This window comes from Chiloscyllium plagiosum, unplaced genomic scaffold (assembly GCF_037043375.1).
Source record: "Chiloscyllium plagiosum isolate Xiang-an unplaced genomic scaffold, Cpla_swu_hap1 HiC_scaffold_31, whole genome shotgun sequence".
NCBI classification, from domain to species: Eukaryota; Metazoa; Chordata; class Chondrichthyes; order Orectolobiformes; family Hemiscylliidae; genus Chiloscyllium; species Chiloscyllium plagiosum.
Genome location: NW_028270169.1, coordinates 56,273,359 through 56,290,653, shown reverse-complemented (window position 1 = coordinate 56,290,653; position 17,295 = coordinate 56,273,359).

The following is a 17,295-nucleotide window of genomic DNA, read 5'->3' as shown; positions in this document are numbered from 1 at the left end:
AGACTCCCGGCCTCAGTGTGTACCCAGACGCCCGGCCTCAGTGTGGACATAGACTTCCGGCCTCAGTGTGGACCCAGACACCCGCCCTCAGTGTGGACATAGACTCCCGCCCTCAGTGTGGACATAGACTTCCGGCCTCAGTGTGGACCCAGATTCCCGGCCTCAGTGTGGACCCAGACACCCGCCCTCAGTGTGGACCCAGACTCCCGGCCTCAGCGTGGACTCAGACTCCCGCCCTCAGTGTGGACCCAGACTCCCGGCCTCAGCGTGGACTCAGACTCCCGCCCTCAGTGTGGACCCAGACTCCCGGCCTCAGCGTGGACTCAGACTCCCGCCCTCAGTGTGGACATAGACTCCCGGCCTCAGTGTGGACCCAGACACCCGCCCTCAGTGTGGACATAGACTCCCGCCCTCAGTGTGGACATAGACTCCCGGCCTCAGTGTGTACCCAGACTCCCGGCCTCAGTGTGGACCCAGATTCCCGGCCTCAGTGTGGACCCAGACACCCGCCCTCAGTGTGGACTCAGATTCCCGGCCTCAGTTTGGACCCAGACTCCCGCAGTCAGCGTGGACCCAGACTCACGGCCTCAATGTGGATCAGACCCCCGCCCTCAGTGTGAAAACAGACTCCCGCCCTCAGTGTGGACCCAGACTCATGGCCTCAGTGTGGACCCTGACTCCTGGCCTCAGTGTGGGCTAAGACCCCCACCCTCAGTGTGGACACAGACTCCCGTCCTCAGTGTGGACCCAGACTCCCGCTCTCAGTGTGGACTCAGACTCCAGGTCTCAGTGTGGACTCAGATGACTGCCCTCTGTGTAGACCCAGACTCCTGGTGTCAATGTGGACTCAGACTCCCGACCTCAGTGTTGACCCAGACTCCCGCCCTCAGTGTGGACCCAGACTCCCGGCCTCAGTGTGGACCCAGACTCTCGGCCTCAGTGTGGACCCAGACTCCCGCCCTCAGTGTGGACCCAGACTCCCGACCTCAGTGTGGACTCAGACTCCCGGCCTCAGTGTCGACTCAGACTCCCACCCTCAGTGTGGACCCAGACTCCCGGCCTCAGTGAGGACCCAGGCTCCGGCCCTCAGTGTGGACTCAGACTCCCGGCCTCAGTGTGGACCCAGACTCCCAGCCTCAGTGTGAACCCAGACTCCCGCCTTCAGTGTGACCTCAGACGCTCGGCCTCAGTGTGGATCCTGACCCCCGCCCTCAGTGTCGACTCAGACACCCGGCCTCAGTGTGGACCCAGACTCCCGCCCTCAGTGTGGACCCAAACTCCCGCCCACAGTGTGGACCCTGACTCCCGCCCTCAGTGTGGACCCAAACTCCCACCCTCAGTGTGGACCCAGACTCCCGGCCTCAGTGTGGACCCAGACTCCCGCCCTCAGTGTGGACCCTGACTCCCGCTCTCAGTGTGGACTCAGACTCCAGGTCTCAGTGTGGACTCAGATGACTGCCCTCTGTGTAGACCCAGACTCCTGGTGTCAATGTGGACTCAGACTCCCGACCTCAGTGTTGACCCAGACTCCCGCCCTCAGTGTGGACCCAGACTCCCGGCCTCAGTGTGGACCCAGACTCCCGCCCTCAGTGTGGACCCAGACTCCCGACCTCAGTGTGGACCCAGACTCCCGCCTCATGTGGTCTCAGACTCCCGCACTCAGAGTGGACCCAGACTCCCACCCTCAGTGTGGACCCAGACACCCGACCTCAGTGTGGACCCAGACTCTCGGCCTCAGTGTGGACCCAGACTCCCACCCTCAGTGTGGACCCAGACACCCGACCTCAGTGTGGACCCAGACTCTCGGCCTCAGTGTGGACCCAGACTCCCGCCCTCAGTGTGGACCCAGACACCCGACCTCAGTGTGGACCCAGACTCTCGGCCTCAGTGTGGTCCCAGACTCCCGCCCTCAGTGTGGACCCAGACTCCCACCCTCAGTGTGGACCCAGACACCCGACCTCAGTGTGGACCCAGACTCTCGGCCTCAGTGTGGTCCCAGACTCCCGCCCTCAGTGTGGACCCAGACTCCCACCCTCAGTGTGGACCCAGACTCTCGGCCTCAGTGTGGTCCCAGACTCCCGCCCTCAGTGTGGACCCAGACCCCCACCCTCAGTGTGGACCCAGACCCCCACCCTCAGTGTGGACCCAGACTCCCGGCCTCAGTGTGGACTCAGACTCCCGCCCTCAGTGTGGACCCAGACTCCCGGCCTCAGTGTGGACTCAGACTCCCGGCCTCAGTGGGGACCCAGACCCCTGCCCTCAGTGTGGACCCAGACTCCCGCCCTCAGTGTGGACCCAGACTCCCACCCTCAGTGTGGTCTCAGACTCCCTCCCTCAGTGTGGTCTCAGACTCCCGGCCTCAGTGTGGACCCAGACTCCTGGTGTCAATGTGGAGCTAGACTCCCGGCCTCAGTGTGGAGTCAGATGCCCGGCCTCAGTGTGGACCCAGACTCCTGGTGTCAATGTGGAGCCAGACTCCCGGCCTCAGTGTGGAGTCAGACGCCCGGCCTCAGTGTGGAGTCAGACGCCTGGCCTCAGTGTGGACCCAGACTCCTGGTGTCAATGTGGAGCCAGACTCCCGTCGTCAGTGTGGTGTCAGACGCCTGGCCTCAGTGTGGACCCAGACTCCTGGTGTCAATGTGGAGCCAGACTCCCGGCCTCAGTGTGGAGTCAGACGCCTGGCCTCAGTGTGGACCCAGACTCCTGGTGTCAATGTGGAGCCAGACTCCCGTCGTCAGTGTGGTGTCAGACGCCTGGCCTCAGTGTGGACCCAGACTCCTGGTGTCAATGTGGAGCCAGACTCCCACCCTCAGTGTGGACCCAGACTCCCAGCCTCAGTGTGGACTCAGACTCCCGGCCTCAGTGTGTTCCCAGACTCCCGGCCTCAGTGTGGACTCAGACTCCCGGCCTCAGTGTGGACTCAGACTCCCGGCCTCAGTGTGGACTCAGATTCCCGGCCTCAGTGTGGACTCAGACTCCCGGCCTCAGTGAGGACTCAGACGCCAGGCCTCAGTGAGGACCCAGACTCCCGGCCTCAGTGTGGACTCAGACTCCCGGCCTCAGTGTGGACTCAGACTCCCGGCCTCAGTGTGGACTCAGATTCCCGGCCTCAGTGTGGACTCAGACTCCCGGCCTCAGTGAGGACTCAGACGCCAGGCCTCAGTGTGGACCCAGACTCCCGCCCTCAGTGAGGACCCAGACTCCCGCCCTCAGTGTGGACCCAGGCACCCGCCATCAGTGTGGACCCAGACTCCCGACCTCAGTATGGACCCAGACTCCCGGTCTCAGTGTGGACCCAGACTCCCGGCCTCAGTGTGGTCTCAGACTCCTGCCCTCAGTGTGGACCCAGACTCCCGCCCTCAGTGAGGACCCAGACTCCTGATGTCAATGTGGAGCCAGACTCCCGCCCTCAGTGTGGAGTCAGACGCCCGGTCTCAGTGTGGACCCAGACACCGTGGCGGCACGGTGACACAGTGGTTAGCACTGCTGCCTCACAGCGCCAGAGACCCGCGTTCAATTCCCGCCTCGGGTGACTGACTGTGTGGAGTTTGCACGTTCTCCCCGTGTCTGCGTGGGTTTCCTCCGGATGTTCCGGTTTCCTCCCACAGTCCAAAAATGTGCAGGTCAGGTGAATTGGCCATGCTAAATTGCCCGTAGTGTTAGGTAAGGGGTAAATGTAGGGGTATGGGTGGGTAGCGCTTTGCGGGGCGGGTGGACTTGTTGGGACGAAGGGCCTGTTTCTACACTGTAAGTAATCTAATCGAATCCTGGTGTCAATGTGGACCCAGACTCCCGGCCTCAGTGTGGACCCAGACTCCTGCCCTCAGTGTGGTCCCAGACTCCCGCACTCAGCGTGGACCCAGACTCCCGGCCTCAGTGTGGACCCAGACTCTCGGCCTTAGTGTGGACCCAGACTCCTGCCCTCAGTTTGGTCTCAGACTCCCGACCTCAGCGTGGACTCAGACTCCCGCCCTCAGTGTGGTCCCAGACACCCAGCCTCAGCGTGGACTCAGATTCCCGACCTCAGTGTGAACCCAGATTCCCGGCCTCAGTGTGGACTCAGATTCCCGGCCTCAGTGTGGACCCAGAAACCCGCCCTCAGTGTGGACATAGACTCCCGGCCTCAGTGTGTACCCAGACTCCCGGCCTCAGTGTGGACCCAGAAACCCGCCCTCAGTGTGGACATAGACACCAGGCCTCAGTGTGTACCCAGACTCCCGGCCTCAGTGTGGACCCAGACGCCCGGCCTCAGTGTGGAACCAGACTCCCGGCCTCAGTGTGGACCCAGACACCCGCCCTCAGTGTGGACCCAGACTCCGGGCCTCAGTGTGGACCCAGACACCCGCCCTCAGTGTGGACATAGACTCCCGCCCTCAGTGTGGACATAGACTTCCGGCCTCAGTGTGGACCCAGATTCCCGGCCTCAGTGTGGACTCAGACTCCCGGCCTCAGCGTGGACTCAGACACCCGGCCTCAGTGTGGACCCAGACACCCGACCTCAGTGTGTACCAAGACTCCCGCCCTCAGTGTGGACTCAGACTCCCGGCCTCAGTGTGGTCTCAGACTCCAGGCCTCAGTGTGGACTCAGACTCCCGGCCTCAGTGTGGACATAGACTCCCGGCCTCAGTGTGGACTCAGACTCCCGGCCTCAGTGTGGACCCAGACTCCAACCCTCAGTGCGGACCCAGACACCCGCCCTCAGTGTGGACTCAGACTCCCGACCTCAGTGTGGACTCAGACTCCCGACCTCAGTGTGGACTCAGACTCCCGGCCTCAGTGTGGACCCAGACACCCGACCTCAGTGTGTACCAAGATTCCCGGCCTCAGTGTGGACATAGACTCCCGGCCTCAGTGTGGACTCAGACTCCCGGCCTCAGTGTGGACTCAGACTCTCGGCCTCAGTGTGGACCCAGAGTCCCGCCCTCAGTGTGGACCCAGAGTCCCGGCCTCTGTGGGGACCCAGACCCCTGCCCACAGTGTGGACCCAGACTCCCGCCCTCAGTGTGGACCCAGAGTCCCGGCCTCTGTGGGGACCCAGACCCCTGCCCTGAGTGTGGACCCAGACTCCCGGCCTCAGTGTGGACCCAGACTCCCACCCTCAGTGTGGTCTCAGACTCCCTCCCTCAGTGTGGTCTCAGACTACCGGCCTCAGTGTGGAATCAGACGCCCGGCCTCAGTGTGGACCCAGACTCCTGGTGTCAATGTGGAGCCATACTCCCGGCCTCAGTGTGGAGTCAGATGCCCGGCCTCAGTGTGGACCCAGACTCCTGGTGTCAATGTGGAGCCAGACTCCCGGCCTCAGTGTAGAGTCAGACGCCCGGCCTCAGTGTGGAGTCAGACGCCTGGCCTCAGTGTGGACCCAGACTCCTGGTGTCAATGTGGAGCCAGACTCCCGGCGTCAGTGTGGAGTCAGATGCCCGGCCTCAGTGTGGACCCAGACTCCTGGTGTCAATGTGGAGCCAGACGCCCGGCCTCAGTGTGGAGTCAGACGCCCGGCCTCAGTGTGGAGTCAGACGCCTGGCCTCAGTGTGGACCCAGACTCTTGGTGTCAATGTGGAGCCAGACTACCGGCCTCAGTGTGGAATCAGACGCCCGGCCTCAGTGTGGACCCAGACTCCTGGTGTCAATGTGGAGCCAGACTCCCGGCCTCAGTGTGGAGTCAGATGCCCGGCCTCAGTGTGGACCCAGACTCCTGGTGTCAATGTGGAGCCAGACTCCCGGCCTCAGTGTGGAGTCAGACGCCCGGCCTCAGTGTGGAGTCAGACGCCTGGCCTCAGTGTGGACCCAGACTCCTGGTGTCAATGTGGAGCCAGACTCCCGGCCTCAGTGTGGACTCAGACTCTCGCACTCAGTGTGGACCCAGTCCCCGGGCCTCAGTGTGGACTCAGACTCCCGGCCTCAGTGTGTTCCCAGACTCCCGGCCTCAGTGTGGACTCAGACTCCCGGCCTCAGTGTGGACTCAGACTCCCGGACTCAGTGTGGACTCAGATTCCCGGCCTCAGTGTGGACTCAGACTCCCGGCCTCAGTGAGGACTCAGACGCCCGGCCTCAGTGAGGACCCAGACACCCGGCCTCAGTGTGGACTCAGATTCCCGGCCTCAGTGAGGACCCAGACACCCGGCCTCAGTGTGGACTCAGATTCCCGGCCTCAGTGTGGACTCAGACTCCCGGCCTCAGTGAGGACCCAGACTCCCGCCTCATGTGGTCTCAGACTCCCGCACTCAGAGTGGACCCAGACTCCCGCCCTCAGTGTGGACTCAGACCCCCGGCCTCAGTGTGTTCCCAGACTCCCGGCCTCAGTGTGGACTCAGACTCCCGGCCTCAGTGTGGACTCAGACTCCCGGCCTCAGTGTGGACTCAGACTCCGGTCCTCAGTGTGGACTCAGACTCCCGGACTCAGTGTGGACTCAGATTCCCGGCCTCAGTGTGGACTCAGACTCCCGGCCTCAGTGAGGACTCAGACGCCAGGCCTCAGTGTGGACCCAGACTCCCGCCCTCAGTGAGGACCCAGACTCCCGGTCTCAGTGTGGACCCAGGCACCCGCCATCAGTGTGGACCCAGACTCCCGGTCTCAGTGAGGACCCAGACTCCCGGCCTCAGTGTGGACCCAGACTCCCGCCCTCAGTGAGGACCCAGACTCCTGATGTCAATGTGGAGCCAGACTCCCGCCCTCAGTGTGGAGTCAGACGCCCGGTCTCAGTGTGGACCCAGACACCGTGGCGGCACGGTGACACAGTGGTTAGCACTGCTGCCTCACAGCGCCAGAGACCCGCGTTCAATTCCCGCCTCGGGTGACTGACTGTGTGGAGTTTGCACATTCTCCCCGTGTCTGCGTGGGTTTCCTCCGGGTGCTCCGGTTTCCTCCCACAGTCACAAAGATGTGCGGGTCAGGTGAATTGGCCATGCTAAATTGCCCGTAGTGTTAGGTAAGGGGTAAATGTAGGGGTATGGGTGGGTAGCGCTTTGGCGGGGCGGTGTGGACTTGTTGGGACGAAGGGCCTGTTTCTACACTGTAAGTAATCTAATCGAATCCTGGTGTCAATGTGCACCCAGACTCCCGGCCTCAGTGTGGACACAGACTCCCGACCTCAGTGTGGACCCAGACTCCTGCCCTCAGTGTGGTCCCAGACTCCCGACCTCAGTGTGGACCCAGACTCCCGCCCTCAGTGTGGACCCAGACTCCCGACCTCAATGTGGACCCAGACTCCCGGCCTCAGTGTGGACTCAGACTCCCGCCCTCAGTGTGGACCCAGACACCCGCCCTCAGTGTGGACCCAGACTCCCGCCCTCAGTGTGGACCCAGATTCCCGGCCTCAGTGTGGTCTCAGACTCCCGACCTCAGTGTGGACCCAGACTCCCGGCCTCAGTGTGGTCTCAGACTCCCAGCCTCAGTGTGGACTCAGACTCCCGCCCTCAGTGTGGACCCAGACTACCGCCCTCAGTGTGGACCCAGACTACCGCCCTCAGTGTGGACTCAGACTCCCGGCCTAAGTGTGGACCCAGACTCCCGCCCTCAGTGTGGACCCAGACACCCGCCCTCAGTTTGGTCTCAGACTCCCGCCCTCAGTGCGGACTTAGACTCCCGACCTCAGCGTGGACCCAGACTCCCGGCCTCAGCGTGGACTCAGACTCCCGCCCTCAGTGGGGACCCAGACTCCCGACCTCAGTCTGGTCTCAGAGTCCCGCCCTCAGTGTGGACTCAGATTCCCGGCCTCAGTGTGGACTCAGATTCCCGGCCTCAGTGTGGACATAGACTCCCGCCCTCAGTGTGGACTCAGATTCCCGGCCTCAGTGTGGACCCAGATTCCCGCCCTCAGTGTGGACATAGACACCAGGCCTCAGTGTGTACCCAGACTCCCGGCCTCAGTGTGGACCCAGAAACCCGCCCTCAGTGTGGACATAGACTCCCGGCCTCAGTGTGTACCCAGACACCCAGCCTCAGTGTGGACATAGACTCCCGGCCTCAGTGTGTACCCAGACGCCCGGCCTCAGTGTGGACATAGACTTCCGGCCTCAGTGTGGACCCAGACACCCGCCCTCAGTGTGGACATAGACTCCCGCCCTCAGTGTGGACATAGACTTCCGGCCTCAGTGTGGACCCAGATTCCCGGCCTCAGTGTGGACCCAGACACCCGCCCTCAGTGTGGACCCAGACTCCCGGCCTCAGCGTGGACTCAGACTCCCGCCCTCAGTGTGGACCCAGACTCCCGGCCTCAGCGTGGACTCAGACTCCCGCCCTCAGTGTGGACCCAGACTCCCGGCCTCAGCGTGGACTCAGACTCCCGCCCTCAGTGTGGACATAGACTCCCGGCCTCAGTGTGGACCCAGACACCCGCCCTCAGTGTGGACATAGACTCCCGCCCTCAGTGTGGACATAGACTCCCGGCCTCAGTGTGTACCCAGACTCCCGGCCTCAGTGTGGACCCAGATTCCCGGCCTCAGTGTGGACCCAGACACCCGCCCTCAGTGTGGACTCAGATTCCCGGCCTCAGTTTGGACCCAGACTCCCGCAGTCAGCGTGGACCCAGACTCACGGCCTCAATGTGGATCAGACCCCCGCCCTCAGTGTGAAAACAGACTCCCGCCCTCAGTGTGGACCCAGACTCATGGCCTCAGTGTGGACCCTGACTCCTGGCCTCAGTGTGGGCTAAGACCCCCACCCTCAGTGTGGACACAGACTCCCGTCCTCAGTGTGGACCCAGACTCCCGCTCTCAGTGTGGACTCAGACTCCAGGTCTCAGTGTGGACTCAGATGACTGCCCTCTGTGTAGACCCAGACTCCTGGTGTCAATGTGGACTCAGACTCCCGACCTCAGTGTTGACCCAGACTCCCGCCCTCAGTGTGGACCCAGACTCCCGGCCTCAGTGTGGACCCAGACTCTCGGCCTCAGTGTGGACCCAGACTCCCGCCCTCAGTGTGGACCCAGACTCCCGACCTCAGTGTGGACTCAGACTCCCGGCCTCAGTGTCGACTCAGACTCCCACCCTCAGTGTGGACCCAGACTCCCGGCCTCAGTGAGGACCCAGGCTCCGGCCCTCAGTGTGGACTCAGACTCCCGGCCTCAGTGTGGACCCAGACTCCCAGCCTCAGTGTGAACCCAGACTCCCGCCTTCAGTGTGACCTCAGACGCTCGGCCTCAGTGTGGATCCTGACCCCCGCCCTCAGTGTCGACTCAGACACCCGGCCTCAGTGTGGACCCAGACTCCCGCCCTCAGTGTGGACCCAAACTCCCGCCCACAGTGTGGACCCTGACTCCCGCCCTCAGTGTGGACCCAAACTCCCACCCTCAGTGTGGACCCAGACTCCCGGCCTCAGTGTGGACCCAGACTCCCGCCCTCAGTGTGGACCCTGACTCCCGCTCTCAGTGTGGACTCAGACTCCAGGTCTCAGTGTGGACTCAGATGACTGCCCTCTGTGTAGACCCAGACTCCTGGTGTCAATGTGGACTCAGACTCCCGACCTCAGTGTTGACCCAGACTCCCGCCCTCAGTGTGGACCCAGACTCCCGGCCTCAGTGTGGACCCAGACTCTCGGCCTCAGTGTGGACCCAGACTCCCGCCCTCAGTGTGGACCCAGACTCCCGACCTCAGTGTGGACTCAGACTCCCGGCCTCAGTGTCGACTCAGACTCCCACCCTCAGTGTGGACCCAGACTCCCGGCCTCAGTGAGGACCCAGGCTCCGGCCCTCAGTGTGGACTCAGACTCCCGGCCTCAGTGTGGACCCAGACTCCCAGCCTCAGTGTGAACCCAGACTCCCGCCTTCAGTGTGACCTCAGACGCTCGGCCTCAGTGTGGATCCTGACCCCCGCCCTCAGTGTCGACTCAGACACCCGGCCTCAGTGTGGACCCAGACTCCCGCCCTCAGTGTGGACCCAAACTCCCGCCCACAGTGTGGACCCTGACTCCCGCCCTCAGTGTGGACCCAAACTCCCACCCTCAGTGTGGACCCAGACTCCCGGCCTCAGTGTGGACCCAGACTCCCGCCCTCAGTGTGGACCCTGACTCCCGCCCTCAGTGTGGACCCAAACTCCCGCCCACAGTGTGGACTCAGACTCCCGCCCACAGTGTGGAGTCAGACTGCCGCCCTCAGTGTGGACCCAGACTCCCGCCCTCAGTGTGGACCCAGACTCTCGGCCTCAGAGTGGACCTAGACTCCCGCCCACAGTGTGGACTCAGACTCCCGCCCACAGTGTGGAGTCAGACTGCCGCCCTCAGTGTGGACCCAGACTCCCGCCCTCAGTGTGGACCCAGACTCTCGGCCTCAGAGTGGACCTAGACTCTCGGCCTCAGTGTGGACCCAGACTCCCAGCCTAAGTGTGGACCCAGATCCCCGGCCTCAGTGTAGACCCAGATGCACGGCCTCAGTGTGGAGTCAGACTCCCGCCCTCAGTGTGGACTCAGGACTCCCGCCCTCAGTGCGGACTTAGACTCCCGACCTCAGTGTGGACACAGACACCCGGCCTCAGTGTGGACCCAGACACCCGCCCTCAGTGTGGACATAGACTCCCGGCCTCAGTGTGGACTCAGACTCGCGGCCTCAGTGTGGTCTCAGACTCCCGGCCTCAGTGTGGACTCAGACTCCCGGCCTCAGTGTGGTCATAGACTCCCGGCCTCAGTGTGGACATAGACTCCCGCCCTCAGGGTGGTCATAGACTCCCGGCCTCAGTGTGGTCTCAGACTCCCAGCATCAGTGTGGATCCAGAGTCCCGCCCTCAGTGTGGACCCAGAGTCCCGGCCTCAGTGTGGACCCAGACTCCCTCCCTCAGTGTGGACCCAGACTCCCTCCCTCAGTGTGGAATCAGATGCCCGGCCTCAGTGTGGACCCAGACTCCTGGTGTCAATGTGGAGCCAGACTCCCGGCCTCAGTGTGGAGTCAGACGCCCGGCCTCAGTGTGGACCCAGACTCCCTCCCTCAGTGTGGACCCAGACTCCCTCCCTCAGTGTGGAATCAGATGCCCGGCCTCAGTGTGGACCCAGACTCCTGGTGTCAATGTGGAGCCAGACTCCCGGTGTCAGTGTGGAGTCAGACGCCCGGCCTCAGTGTGGACTCAGACTCTCGCACTCAGTGTGGACCCAGTCGCCGGGCCTCAGTGTGGACTCAGACTCCCGGCCTCAGTGTGTTCCCAGACTCCCGGCCTCAGTGTGGACTCAGACTCCCGCCCTCAGTGTGGTCTCAGACTCCCGCCCTCAGTGTGGACTCAGACTCCCGGCCTCAGTGTGGACTCAGATTCCCGGCCTCAGTGTGGACTCAGACTCCCGGCCTCAGTGAGGACTCAGACGCCCGGCCTCAGTGTGGACCCAGACTCCCGCCCTCAGTGTGGACCCAGACTCCCGGTCTCAGTGTGGACCCAGGCACCAGCCATCAGTGTGGACCCAGACTCCCGGCCTCAGTGTGGACCCAGACTCCCGGCCTCAGTGTGGACCCAGATTCCCGGCCTCAGTGTGGACCCAGGCACCCGCCCTCAGTGTGGACCCAGACTTCCGGCCTCAGTGTGGACCCAGACTCCCGGCCTCAGTGTGGACCCAGATTCCCGGCCTCAGTGTGGACCCAGGCACCCACCCTCAGTGAGGACCCAGACTCCCGCCCTCAGTGTGGACTCAGACTCCCGGCCTCAGTGTGGACCCAGATTCCCGGCCTCAGTGTGGACCCAGGCACCCACCATCAGTGAGGACCCAGACTCCCGACCTCAGTGTGGACCCAGACTCCCGCCCTCAGTGAGGACCCAGACTCCTGGTGTCAATGTGGAGGCAGACTCCCGCCCTCAGTGTGGAGTCAGACACCGTGGCGGCACGGTGACACAGTGGTTAGCACTGCTGCCTCACAGCGCCAGAGACCCGCGTTCAATTTCCGCCTCGGGTGACTGACTGTGTGGAGTTTGCACGTTCTCCCCGTGTCTGCGTGGGTTTCCTCCGTGTGCTCCGGTTTCCTCCCACAGTCCAAAAATGTGCAGGTCAGGTGAATTGGCCATGCTAAATTGCCCGTAGTGTTAGGTAAGGGGTAAATGTAGGGGTATGGGTGGGTAGCGCTTTGGCGGGGCGGTGTGGACTTGTTGGGACGAAGGGCCTGTTTCTACACTGTAAGTAATCTAATCGAATCCTGGTGTCAATGTGCACCCAGACTCCCGGCCTCAGTGTGGACCCAGACTCCCGCCCTCAGTGTGGACCCAGACTCCCGGCCTCAGTGTGGACTCAGACTCCCGACCTCAGTGTGGACCCAGACTCCCGCCTCATGTGGTCTCAGACTCCCGCACTCAGAGTGGACCCAGACTCCCACCCTCAGTGTGGACCCAGACTCCCGCACTCAGCGTGGACCCAGACTCCCGACCTCAGTGTGGACCCAGACTCTCGGCCTCAGTGTGGACCCAGACTCTCGGCCTCAGTGTGGACCCAGACTCCCGCACTCAGCGTGGACCCAGACTCCCGCGCTCAGCGTGGACCCAGACTCCCAGCCTCAGTGTGGACCCAGATCCCCACCCTCAGTGTGGACTCAGACTCCCGACCTCAGTATGGACCCAGACTCCCGCCCTCAGTGTGTACCCAGACTCCCGGCCTCAGTGCGGACTCAGATTCCCGGCCTCAGTGTGTACCCAGACGCCCGCCCTCAGTGTGGACCCTGACACCCGCCCTCAGTGTGGACATAGACTCCCGGCCTCAGTGTGTACCCAGACTCCCGGCCTCAGTGTGGACATAGACTCCAGGCCTCAGTGTGTACCCAGACTCCCGGCCTCAGTGTGGACCCAGAAACCCGCCCTCAGTGTGGACATAGACTCCCGGCCTCAGTGTGGACTCAGACTCCCGGCCTCAGTGTGGTCATAGACTCCCGGCCTCAGTGTGGACATAGAATCCCGGCCTCAGTGTGGACTCAGACTCGCGGCCTCAGTGTGGTCTCAGACTCCCGGCCTCAGTGTGGACTCAGACTCCCGGCCTCAGTGTGGTCATAGACTCCCGGCCTCAGTGTGGACATAGACTCCCGGCCTCAGTGTGGTCATAGACTCCCGGCCTCAGTGTGGTCTCAGACTCCCAGCATCAGTGTGGATCCAGAGTCCCGCCCTCAGTGTGGACCCAGAGTCCCGGCCTCAGTGTGGACCCAGACTCCCTCCCTCAGTGTGGAATCAGACGCCCGGCCTCAGTGTGGACCCAGACTCCTGGTGTCAATGTGGAGCCAGACTCCCGGCCTCAGTGTGGAGTCAGACGCCCGGCCTCAGTGTGGACCCAGACTCCTGGTGTCAATGTGGAGCCTGACTCCCGGCCTCAGTGTGGAGTCAGACGCCCGGCCTCAGTGTGGAGTCAGACGCCTGGCCTCAGTGTGGACCCAGACTCCTGGTGTCAATGTGGAGCCAGACTCCCGGTGTCAGTGTGGAGTCAGACGCCCGGCCTCAGTGTGGACTCAGACTCTCGCACTCAGTGTGGACCCAGTCGCCGGGCCTCAGTGTGGACTCAGACTCCCGGCCTCAGTGTGTTCCCAGACTCCCGGCCTCAGTGTGGACTCAGACTCCCGCCCTCAGTGTGGACTCAGACTCCCGGCCTCAGTGTGGTCTCAGACTCCCGCCCTCAGTGTGGACTCAGACTCCCGGCCTCAGTGTGGACTCAGATTCCCGGCCTCAGTGTGGACTCAGACTCCCGGCCTCAGTGAGGACTCAGACGCCCGGCCTCAGTGTGGACCCAGACTCCCGCCCTCAGTGTGGACCCAGACTCCCGGTCTCAGTGTGGACCCAGGCACCAGCCATCAGTGTGGACCCAGACTCCCGGCCTCAGTGTGGACCCAGACTCCCGGCCTCAGTGTGGACCCAGATTCCCGGCCTCAGTGTGGACCCAGGCACCCGCCCTCAGTGTGGACCCAGACTCCCGGCCTCAGTGTGGACCCAGACTCCCGGCCTCAGTGTGGACCCAGATTCCCGGCCTCAGTGTGGACCCAGGCACCCACCCTCAGTGAGGACCCAGACTCCCGGCCTCAGCGAGGACCCAGACTCCCGACCTCAGTGTGGACCCAGACTCCCGCCCTCAGTGAGGACCCAGACTCCTGGTGTCAATGTGGAGGCAGACTCCCGCCCTCAGTGTGGAGTCAGACGCCCGGTCTCAGTGTGGACCCAGACACCGTGGCGGCACGGTGACACAGTGGTTAGCACTGCTGCCTCACAGCGCCAGAGACCCGCGTTCAATTTCCGCCTCGGGTGACTGACTGTGTGGAGTTTGCACGTTCTCCCCGTGTCTGCGTGGGTTTCCTCCGGGTGCTCCGGTTTCCTCCCACAGTCACAAAGATGTGCGGGTCAGGTGAATTGGCCATGCTAAATTGCCCGTAGTGTTAGGTAAGGGGTAAATGTAGGGGTATGGGTGGGTAGCGCTTTGGCGGGGCGGTGTGGACTTGTTGGGACGAAGGGCCTGTTTCTACACTGTAAGTAATCTAATCGAATCCTGGTGTCAATGTGCACCCAGACTCCCGGCCTCAGTGTGGACCCAGACTCCCGCCCTCAGTGTGGTCCCAGACTCCCGCACTCAGAGTGGACCCAGACTCTCACCCTCAGTGTGGACCCAGACTCCCGCACTCAGCGTGGACCCAGACTCCCGACCTCAGTGTGGACCCAGACTCTCGGCCTTAGTGTGGACCCAGACTCTCGGCCTCAGTGTGGACCCAGACTCCCGCGCTCAGCGTGGACCCAGACTCCCAGCCTCAGTGTGGACCCAGATCCCCGCCCTCAGTGTGGACCCAGACTCCCGCGCTCAGCGTGGACCCAGACTCCCAGCCTCAGTGTGGACCCAGACTCCCGGCCTCAGTGTGGACCCAGACACCCGCCCTCAGTGTGGACCCAGACTCCCAGCCTCAGTGTGGACATAGACTCCCGGCCTCAGTGTGTACCCAGACGCCCGGCCTCAGTGTGGAATCAGACTCCCGGCCTCAGTGTGGACCCAGACACCCGCCCTCAGTGTGGACATAGACTCCCGGCCTCAGTGTGTACCCAGACGCCCGGCCTCAGTGTGGACCCAGACTCCCGGCCTCAGTGTGGACCCAGACTCCCGGCCTCAGTGTGGACCCAGACACCCGCCCTCAGTGTGGACATAGACTCCCGCCCTCAGTGTGGACATAGACTCCCACCCTCAGTGTGGACTCAGACTCCCGACCTCAGTATGGACCCAGACTCCCGCCCTCAGTGTGTACCCAGACTCCCGGCCTCAGTGCGGACTCAGATTCCCGGCCTCAGTGTGGACTCAGACTCCCGCCCTCAGTGTGGTCTCAGACTCCCGGCCTAAGTGTGGACCCAGACTCCCGACCTCAGTGTGGACCCAGACACCCGGCCTCAGCGTGGACTCAGATTCCCACCCTCAGTGTGGACCCAGACACCCGCCCTCAGTGCGGACTTAGACTCCCGACCTCAGTGTGGACTCAGACTCCCGGCCTCAGTGTGGACTCAGATTCCCGGCCTCAGTGTGGACCCAGACACCCGCCCTCAGTGTGGACATAGACACCCGCCCTCAGTGTGGACCCAGACACCCGCCCTCAGTGTGGACCCAGACTCCCGGCCTCAGTGTGGACCCAGACTCTCGGCCTCAGTGTGGACCCAGACTCTCGGCCTCAGTGTGGACCCAGACTCCCGCCCTCCGTGTGGACCCAGACTCTCGACCTCAGTGTGGACCCAGAAACCCGCCCTCAGTGTGGACCCAGACACCCGCCCTCAGTGTGGACCCAGACTCCCGCCCTCAGTGTGGACATAGACTCCCGGCCTCAGTGTGGACTCAGATTCCCGACCTCAGTGTGGACCCAGACTCCCGCCCTCAGTGTGGACCCAGACTACCGCACTCAGCGTGGACTCAGACTTCCACCCTCAGTGTGGACCCAGACTCCCGCCCTCCGTGTGGACCCAGACTCTCGACCTCAGTGTGGACCCAGAAACCCGCCCTCAGTGTGGACCCAGACACCCGCCCTCAGTGTGGACCCAGACTCCCGGCCTCAGTGTGGACATAGACTCCCGCCCTCAGTGTGGACTCAGATTCCCGGCCTCAGTGTGGACTCAGATTCCCGGCCTCAGTGTGTACCCAGACTCCCGGCCTCAGTGTGGACATAGACTCCAGGCCTCAGTGTGTACCCAGACTCCCGGCCTCAGTGTGTACCCAGACACCCAGCCTCAGTGTGGACATAGACTCCCGGCCTCAGTGTGTACCCAGACGCCCGGCCTCAGTGTGGAACCAGACTCCCGGCCTCAGTGTGGACCCAGACACCCGCCCTCAGTGTGGACATAGACTTCCGGCCTCAGTGTGGACCCAGACTCCCGGCCTCAGTGTGGACCCAGACACCCGCCCTCAGTGTGGACATAGACTCCCGCCCTCAGTGTGGACATAGACTTCCGGCCTCAGTGTGGACCCAGATTCCCGGCCTCAGTGTGGACCCAGACACCCGCCCTCAGTGTGGACTCAGATTCCCGTCCTCAGTGTGGACTCAGATTCACGGCCTCAGTTTGGACCCAGACTCCCGGCCTCAGAGGGGTCTCAGACTCCCGCCCTCAGTGTGGACTCAGACACCCGGCCTCAGTGTGGACCCAGACTCCCGGCCTCAGTGTGGACCCAGACTCCCGACCTCAGTGTGGACCCAGACTCCCGGCCTCAGTGTCGACTCAGACTCCCACCCTCAGTGTGGACCCAGACTCCCGGCCTCAGTGAGGACCCAGGCTCCGGCCCTCAGTGTGGACTCAGACTCCCGCCCTCAGTGTCGACTCAGACTCCCGGCCTCAGTGTGGACCCAGACACCCGCCTTCAGTGTGACCTCAGACGCTCGGCCTCAGTGTGGACCCTGACTCCCGCCCTCAGTGAGGAACCAGACACCCGGCCTCAGAGTGGTCTCAGACTCCCATCCTCAGTGTGGACTCAGACACCCGGCCTCAGTGTGGACCCAGACTCCCGCCCTCACTGTGGACCCAGACTCCCACCCTCAGTGTGGACCCAAACTCCCGCCCTCAGTGTGGACCCAGACTCCCGCCCTCAGTGTGGACCCTGACTCCCACCCTCAGTGTGGACCCAAACTCCCGCACTCAGTGTGGACCCAGACACCCGCCCTCAGTGTGGACCCAGACTCTCGGCCTCAGTGTGGACCCAGACTCCGGCCTCAGTGTGGACCCAGACTCTCGGCCTCAGTGTGGACCCAGAATCCCGCCCTCATGTGGTCTCAGACTCCCGCACTCAGCGTGGACTCAGACTCCCGCACTCTGCGTGGACCCAGACTCCCACCCTCAGTGTGGACCCAGACTCCCAGCCTCAGTGTGGACCCAGACTCCCAGCCTCAGTGTGGACCCAGACTCCCGCCCTCA